Consider the following 8,616-nt stretch of genomic DNA (forward strand, 5'->3'; position numbering starts at 1 on the left):
CAGAATATGTATGTCAGACACAACCTGTAGGCCTCTCTCAAAAGCATTCTCCTCCCGTTCCTTAGCCCCATTCACTTTGGCTCATTCTTGAAGACACAGTTGAAGAGCTTGCTGCCTATATTCCTAATGAGGGCAAACTTTCCCCTCTTCCTTCCAGCCCTGGGCTGGGGAAGTTTACCTCCTTTGGGTTTCCAGTGCCACCCATCCTGTACTTCTCTCTATCACAGAAAAGTAAGTGTGGAAAAGTGGGCAACATCCTGGCTTTGAAGTTGGTCTGGGCGTTCATCTTGCGTACATGACTTACGATTTAGGACAAGACATTTCAGTTCTCAAAGGCTTAATTATTTTACCTGTCAAGTGGACTTAACCATACTCACTTCATGGAATTGTTTTGTGGGTTAAATGAGGTAATGTCAGCATCAGAATGAAAGACAGGTGCTGTTTTTCTTTTTGTGGCTTTGCCGTATGCAGTTTTTGGTGGCTTTCTTCCCTAGAAGATGGGGCTCCTTGAAGAGCCAGCTGGATCCACAGCTCCGGTGTTGCTGCCAGGACTCTGTCTTTCTTCTGGACTCCTGGCTCTGCCGGCCCCTGTGTGTGGGCTTTCTGCTTCAGGCAGGCTCTCTCTCAGTGGTTAGAAAGATAGAAGTTGGCAATTCCAAAGCAGAATCACATCCTCATAGCTTAGCATTCCAGTGGGAGCAGCTGGAAGGGGACTGAGGATTCTTTCTCCCCTGCTAAGGCTTCCTTGAGCCTTAGTCTCCAGGGAGGCTCATTGGCATGCCTGGGTCACATTTCTACCTGCAGATCATGTAAGGGAGATGGTATAGTATTAATGCATGCCAGAGCATCAACTTCCATTGCCTCTCATCCTAGCTTTCTGGAGTGAGGGTGGACAGCAGAGGTGCTTATTCTCCCAGGACCACATGAGATGGGGCAGTGACAGTTATCTGATGGAAAGGGACTGTTCGCACCAGAAGAAAGGGGAGGGTCTGTGAGAAGTCAAAACCAAGAGATGTGTATTGCAAGTCCAGACACTTATTAATAAATGAATTAATCAGCAAATAAATGAAAGATAGTGGTTTTATGCAAAGAGCCTTGGCTTGGGAATTAGGAGAACTAAGTTCAAGTCTCAATGTCTCTATTCAGTTGGGTGACTTTGTTCTTGTCACCTTGCCTCTCTGGGCCTGGTGTCTTGGGCTATAGAATTTTCTGGTTGGATTAGAAGATCTCCAAGGTCCCATTCCAACTTTACATGTCTATTATCTCATGCTACTGCTCATTAAGAGAGAATTTTAAGTTAATTGAAACAGGGCTCTTTCGGCAGGCTCTGGAGAAACCATATAGATATCTATAGGTTAAACAGAAGGGAGGGTAATGGCAGGCTTTCCCTGGCTAAGGGAAAATGGAAAATAAGTAAGACTGGCAGCCCTACTTGGGTCAGTGCTGTGCTTTCTTCAGGGAAGACTACAGACAGGAATGAACATTCTGCAAGCTGCCCACCAAGGCTCAGCTTGTCCGGCAGGAAGGACGAGCTGGAGCCGTGTGGATGGGGGTAGGTGGGGAAACCATCCCCACAGGGTTGACAAGAATTGCATGCCGGGTTCTGGACAGATATATAGTTATAATTAAGCATGCATCAGACTGCTCTCTGGCCCGCTTCCTTGTTGCTAAAATTCAGGCAGCACCAGATACTGACCATTTCCATCCTCGTTGTTTCTAGAGACAGAATTTCTGACATTGAAATCATAAGGCTTCTGTTTAAGGATTGCTTGGGATGTTTTACAGACCCCGAATTCCAGCAACCAGTTTGAAGACCCCCATAGAGGAACAGGATGAGTATGAGAACACAGCTTCTTCCTCTCCATTTCATGACTTCACACTTCACCCCGCACTCTTCAACCAATCGATAATCGCCGCATTTTGGCCCCCTCCAAAACCCTTAAAAACTCTAACCCCAAACTTCTTGGGGAGATATATTTGAGGTTCCCTCCCATCTCCTTGTTCAGTGACCCTCTGATTAAACCTCTGACTCTGCTGCATCCCAGTGTCTCAGCGTATTGACTCACTGTGTGCTTTGGGCAGCGGACTTAGTACATTTACACATTCATGACTGCTTTCACCATTAAACACCATTTGTTAGATGATTACTTAGTATTCCATTATGTAGTTGAGGAAGCAGAGGTTCAGAATAATGAAGGAGCTTGTCCCTGACACCCAGCCAGGGCTGGGGTTAAAGAGCCCCCAGGATCCCTTCCTCAGGCCCCATGGAAAGGTTGGAGTGGTACCTGCCACGTGCTCTTCTTGAGCCAGTCATGGGTCAGTCAGGCTGCTTGACGTTCAAAGGTCAGGCGGGAACAAGCCGAGGGGTCGGTAGCCCATCCTTATGGCACCTGAGGTGGGGCTGCACACAGCCCTGGGGTCTGACCCCTCCTTCCTACATCTCACCTTCTTTTCAGCGTCCTATCTTCCAACACACCCCACACAGGACCTGGGATGTCACAGGGGAGCTAGATGTCTCAGAATTAGAACGGAATCGAGTTCAGTACTAGACAGGCAGCTATTGATAGCCTGGAGGAGAGCAGGAGGGCTGAGGAGCTAAGACCCCAGGTGAGGGCTGGGCCATGTTCCCATAGGGGCTGGGTGCATTGCCTGGCTTTCCCAGACTGCCCTTCATGACCGCGGGTCATTTTCTCCTGCCTTTGTCTCCATTTCTCTCCTATTCTATGCCGGCCCCTCTGACATTTTTTCCTTCGGTCCATTTTTCTCTTGTGATTCCATTTGCTTTTGACTTTCTTATTCTCTTCCCTCCGCTCTACACATTGCCCATCCCACCTGACTCCCCTCCTTTGCTCCCCTCTCTGGCCATGCCTCTCTCTGTCCTGGCTGTCTCTCCCTGATTCTCCCTGTTGCCCTCATTGGCCCCTTTCCACTCTGCTTCTGCCTTTACAGGCTTGGCTGGGTCCACTCAGCCTCTGTCAGAAGTCACCACCCTCCCTAGCTTGGGTCTGTCTTGCCCTGGATGTCTAAATCCCTGGGTGCTGCTGCCTGATGGCTCAGTCCCTGGCCCCAGTGGGGGCCTCCCCCTCCCTCTCTCAGCTGGGCCATTTGCCCCCGACCCCTCTAGGAGGTCCTCTCAGCCTGGACATGCTGACGAAGTCCCCTCACCCTACAAGATTGGGGGCTGTCACTCTGAGAGCAGAGGGAGTCAAGGAGCAAGAAACCAAGCTGTGTGAGCTTGACCTTGCCTCTGCCCTCAGCCGTCTGTAGGCCTCCCTTCCAGAGGACTCCACCTGAATCCACCTACCTCCTCCATAGTGTGTGTGAGGAGCCTTGGAGGACCTGCCATCCACATAGTTGGTCCTCCACAAATGTCATTCTTCTGTGTCCTCATCTTCTGTCCTGGGGGCAGCCCTTTATGGTCTCATCTGTTCACTCAGTCTGCATTCAGCGAGCATCCATGGAGTACCCATGAAGTGCTTGGCATCATGCCAGGTGCCATCCAACCTCTATGCAGTGGAGAACAAGCCGGGATGGCTCCTCTCATCTCAGGGCTTCTGTTCTATGAGCAAAATCAGACAGACAGGTGATAGCTGATGATGTCAGGGTGCAGGCTTTGTGATCACGGCATCTCCCTGCCAGGAAAGTTTTAGGGGTGCAGGCTCTGGGGAGAGTGCACAAGACCCCTAAGGGCCTGGGTCAGTGGGAGGCACAGCCAAGTCAGCACAGCTTAGGAAAGCCTGCCCTGGGCACATGCTCTCAAGCTGTGACGCTGGAGGATGTATACTATTAGATTTTCCTGGTAAAGGGGTGGTGTATTTATTGTGGAGGCCGGGAGAGAGGAAGGAGAGTTGGAAATTGTCCAAGGAAAAGGAACAGTTGCTGTGAAACCTTAGAGGTCAAGGAGAACATTTCTCCTTGTCCCCCAGGAGAATATACCTTTATCCTTCCAGACCAAGCCCAGCCTTGAACCTCGGTCCTACAAGTCCCTATAGCTCCTTCTCCTAGTCCTCCAGAAAGAGCCTCCATCACTGCCTCTCAGTGGGCCTAGAGTCTAGTCCCTTCAAGGAACAGGAGCCATCTCATCTCTGATATCCCAGAACCTGACACCAAACCTGGAACAAAATCAACTCTCAGTCAGTAAGTTCTGGTAGATAGAGATGCATGGGTGGAAGGATGAGCAGATGAATAAAAATAAATAAATAAATAAATAAATAAATGAATAACTAAATAAATAAATAAAATAAAGGAGCTCCAGGCACAATCTGAACTCTGAGGCCACCAAAGCTTATTCCATCTTTCCCAGGTTCCTTCAGGACACACCAGTTCTTTCCAGTGTCCTGGGAATCTGGAAAATGCTGATCCGTCATTACCTCAGGCTGCAAAGAACTCCTTTTTCTCCCAAGAAATCAAATGAACCCTCACATGTTGGGTGTTTGCGCGTGTTTCCTGCAAGCTGAGGCATGGATTTCGAGAAGTAATCAATTTCAATTGATTGGCGTTGTCTCAGCCAACTTTGGATGGGAAAGTTCATTAAAAGCGGGCCTCTGGCAAGCCTGACACCCCTCAGTGCTGCGGTAATCAGGGCTTCATTATGCCAAGCAGCAGGATCTGCCCTAAAGAGTCCCTGGCACGGTTTTGAGGGGACTTGCCCATCTGCGGCAGCATTTTTTGTAAATGAGTAATTTGACCATGATAAAAATCCACAAGGAGCTTTTCACCGCTTGGCCGGTGAAGGGCTTGGAGAGAACTCAAGAGAGAGGAGAGCGAGCTCTTTGCTGGTGGAGCAGACACCCCATCCCCTTCCTTCTCCCTGCTGCACCACACGCTCCCCTGGACAGAAAGAGATTTCTTGGCGTCACCATTGGGAAAGTGTAAGTGCCCCTGGCAGACAAGGGGCCTCCTGTGGAGCCCCGTGGCCCTTCTGAGGGGCAAGACAGGTCTCTTTCCAGTTGTTTGCTTTCAGAGGCTCCGGAGGCTCCAGCCAGGAAGGTGTAAATTTCTTTCTGAATTTGCACAGGGCAGCAACTTCTGGAAGTCATCAACTCTGGAAGCAACTGGCGCAGGGCTCCCTGAATGAGTGCTCCAATCCCAGAGCAGGAGTCTGCTTCTAACCCATATTTATAGGTGCCTGTCATGTGCCAAGCTCTGTGCTGGGCTTGTCCATGTGCATAGCCAGGCTCTCCTTCTTTACAGCAACCACCAGAGCTGGAGGTCACTGAAACTGTGATTTTAAAACAAAACTTAGTTATTCAAAAAAAAAAAAAAAAAAAGGAAATGCTCATGTGGAAGTATTAAAAGTTTTTGCGAAACAAATGTTACAATTTTCTTAAGACATGGAGCTTGGGAGGAGGCTTTGAAATTTTACTCTACACTCTAAACATATCATTCATAACTCTAAGGAGTAGCTACTAAAAATGCTTATTATAGAAATTTTGGAAAATAAAGAAAGGTGAAAAAGAAAAAAAAATACCACTAGTTAGAGATGATCAACATTTCCATTTTCATCCAGTAAACTAAGTCTGAAATGTACCCATGTTAACATAGATAAATGGTGAGCTAGGATTTGGCTCAGATTTTATAGTGATTTCTGTCCTACCAGGGTTTCTGAAGGTGTATTCTACATAATACTTGGTCCTAGGAAAATTTCTGTTAGAGGGAATAAAAAGATGCACACTCAGATAAGACTGGAATATGGTGAGATCCATGTCTTATAATTGACAATTCACAGTTTGCTTGCAGTATTTATTTGCTTACTGAAGGCTATGAGAAGTCCTGCAAACTTACATGAAAAAAAGAAAAGAAAAAACCTTCACTACCTCCCATTCCTATTAACCTAGCTACATCCTGCCAAACTCATTTTGGAAAGTGCATGGTACCTCTTGCCCATCACCATCCAATCTCATCCTTCCTTCCACTTGAGTCTCTGAAGCCTTTGTGGGCAGGTAGGGGTTCCATGGTCAGGGGCAAGGGAGAAGTGCCCTCCAGAAAGTCACTGCTAGGAGGAACTGTGGGAATCGTATTGGCTGTTTTTTTTCCTTTCTTTTCTCTTCTCTTCTTTTGTTTTCTTTTCTTTTTAATAGAGAAGGAAACTAAGGAAGAGAAATGAGAGTGACTCACCCAGCGTAACAAAAGAAGTAAAAGATAAGACTGGAGTTTGAACCCAAGCCTCATGAGCAGGACATGGGGTTCCTACCAGATGCAGTTCCTGCTCAGGCAAAAGGCTCAGGTGACATCTGATATGAGATGGGGCCTGGCTGGCCTGGCTAGGATCTCCCACTGGCTCTGGCATGTGTAGGTCTTCAGCAGAACCAGACCATGAACTCTAATGTTCAGCAGCAAAAATACACCAACCTGGCTGGCTGGTTTTTCTTTTTGTCACATAGTAGAAGTTATTTCTGGACCTGGAGGATGGATGGGGCTGCTTCTGCTCAGTCTCTACTAGCCCACACTTTTCCCCATGGCAGATCAAGTTGGGTCACAGCAGAGACTGGCTTGTCCTGGGGCATCCTGTGTGCTGTGCTCAGGGTGAGGGGCTCCTGCTCTCATTCTGCTCCATGATTCAAGGGGTGGATAATCCCATCTCTTTAACACTCTGGAGAGGGGCTGCATTTTTGAGAGGCCCAGGCCCCAGAATCCATCCCCGTCTTCTATGAAATCCCATCTACAAACCATCACTGACCAATGTCTTTGAATTCCCAACTCTTTTAGCTGTCTGCAGGGATTAGAGATCCCACAGACACGAATTCACTAATTTGTTTTCCCCTCTTCCACTGAGCATGACCTAGAAGTCAGGAAGCATCTAGACATAGAAATCCAAAAGCAATATAACATCTAGTTGGGGATGGGTGTATAAACAGCTCAGTGAGGTAGGGCCACTGACAGTGCAAAATTGGAGGTACTGGAAGGCTCAGTAGGACCCTCCAAAAAGGAACAATGGGATGGATTTTGAAGGGTGAAGCAGGTTAATCTGAGGAAGACAAGAGGCTAGGCTTTCGGTGGAAACAGCTTAGCTAAAGGGGTGGAAGGGTCAAATAGCACATCTGGAGCCCAATAGTAGCTTAGATCTGGGGGAATGGGCTGGTTTTGGAGCAGAAGCAGTAGATGCATCCTGAGTGGTGGGAAGCGGTCAGATATTGAAAGAAGGGTGTGAATAAATGCACCTGCAGAAAATCCTCTGCCTCTGGAGTGTAGGAGGATGGATTGGAGGGCCCCTCAGGGAATGAGGGAGAACCAGACAGAAGATCCCTGCCCTAGACCAGGGGATGCCTGGGACAGTGACAGAGCAGAACTGAGACTGTTGTGGAAAGGGCCATGCACCTGAGGGGTAGAAGTGAGAGAGGGTGTGGTCAGATATAGGGAGGATTGTAGGGAAGGCTGAAGTCAACTTTAGTGTCTCCAGCCTGCTTGGCTGCAGAACGCAGACCATGGTCTCAATTTCACATAATTTTCTTCTTTCCACCAAGAATGAGCCACTAAATGCACAACTAAAAATGATTTGATAACTACATCTTTGAAAGTCTTTTTCCATACCTTAAATAAGCAGTCAGGCCAAGTGCTGTGGCTCACGCCTGTAATCCCAGCACTTTGGAAGGCCGAGACGGATGAATCGCCTGAGGTCAGGAGATGAAGACCAGCCTGGCCAACATGGTGAAAACCCGTCTCTACTAAAAATACAAAAATTAGCCAGGCATGGTGGCAGGTGCCTGTAATCCCAGCTACTTGGGAGGCTGAGGCAGGAGAATCACTTGAACCCAGGAGGTGGAGGTTGCAGTGAGCCGAGATGATGCCGTTGCACTCCAGCCTGGGTGATAAGAGCAAGACTCCATCTCAAAAAATAAAATAAAATAAAATAAAATAAAATAAAATAAATTAGGCAGTCATATTTTTAAATACCAGGTCTCAAACGGCAGCATAACACAGGCAGGGTGGAGAGGACAGTGCACACTGGGTGTAGACCATAACGGAGAGTGGTGTCTGCAGAGCATTTAAATCCAGTAACACAACAGAATACTCTCTCTGCCAAAATGTCCTTGGTTTTTGGGTTTGAACATCCAGCTGCCAAGCTTACTGACTAATTTAAGCTAATGCCATTTAGAAGGTCTTGTGCTTTACTAGTCAAAGCCCTGGAAACACCCCCGTTTAGCAGGCTACAAAGTCTGGATTTGAGGGCTTTTACGCTATTTCCTCAAGAATATTTTTGAGGTCCTCACTCCTCACTTGTACAGCCCTCTCCCACCCCACACCTGCCCCAGATCTTTAGACTCCAGAACAAATTGCCCTGCCAAGTGGGGAGAGCATAACAGCTTCTCACCAGCACATTTTCAGGCATATTATTGACCTGGCCTCTGGCCAGGAGGAGGCCCAGCCTCTCTCCATCTCAAGGGAGGCACTCCTAGGCCCTAAATAAACCTCATAAGTCATGCAAATGCTCCCAGAAAGAGCCTGAAATGTTTGGCCTTTCCCTAGAGCAGCAAAAATGGTTCACGAGAAACATAGTAAATATCACCCCTGGTGGGTGTCGCGTCAAGGGCCTCTCGGTATCAAGGCTCTGAACAAAACTTCACAGAGAAGGGGAGTCCAGGGGAGTAAATGAGGGTGGTTCTTCTAGAAAGCGTT

Source organism: Symphalangus syndactylus, chromosome 11 (assembly GCF_028878055.3).
Source record: "Symphalangus syndactylus isolate Jambi chromosome 11, NHGRI_mSymSyn1-v2.1_pri, whole genome shotgun sequence".
Taxonomy (NCBI): domain Eukaryota; kingdom Metazoa; phylum Chordata; class Mammalia; order Primates; family Hylobatidae; genus Symphalangus; species Symphalangus syndactylus.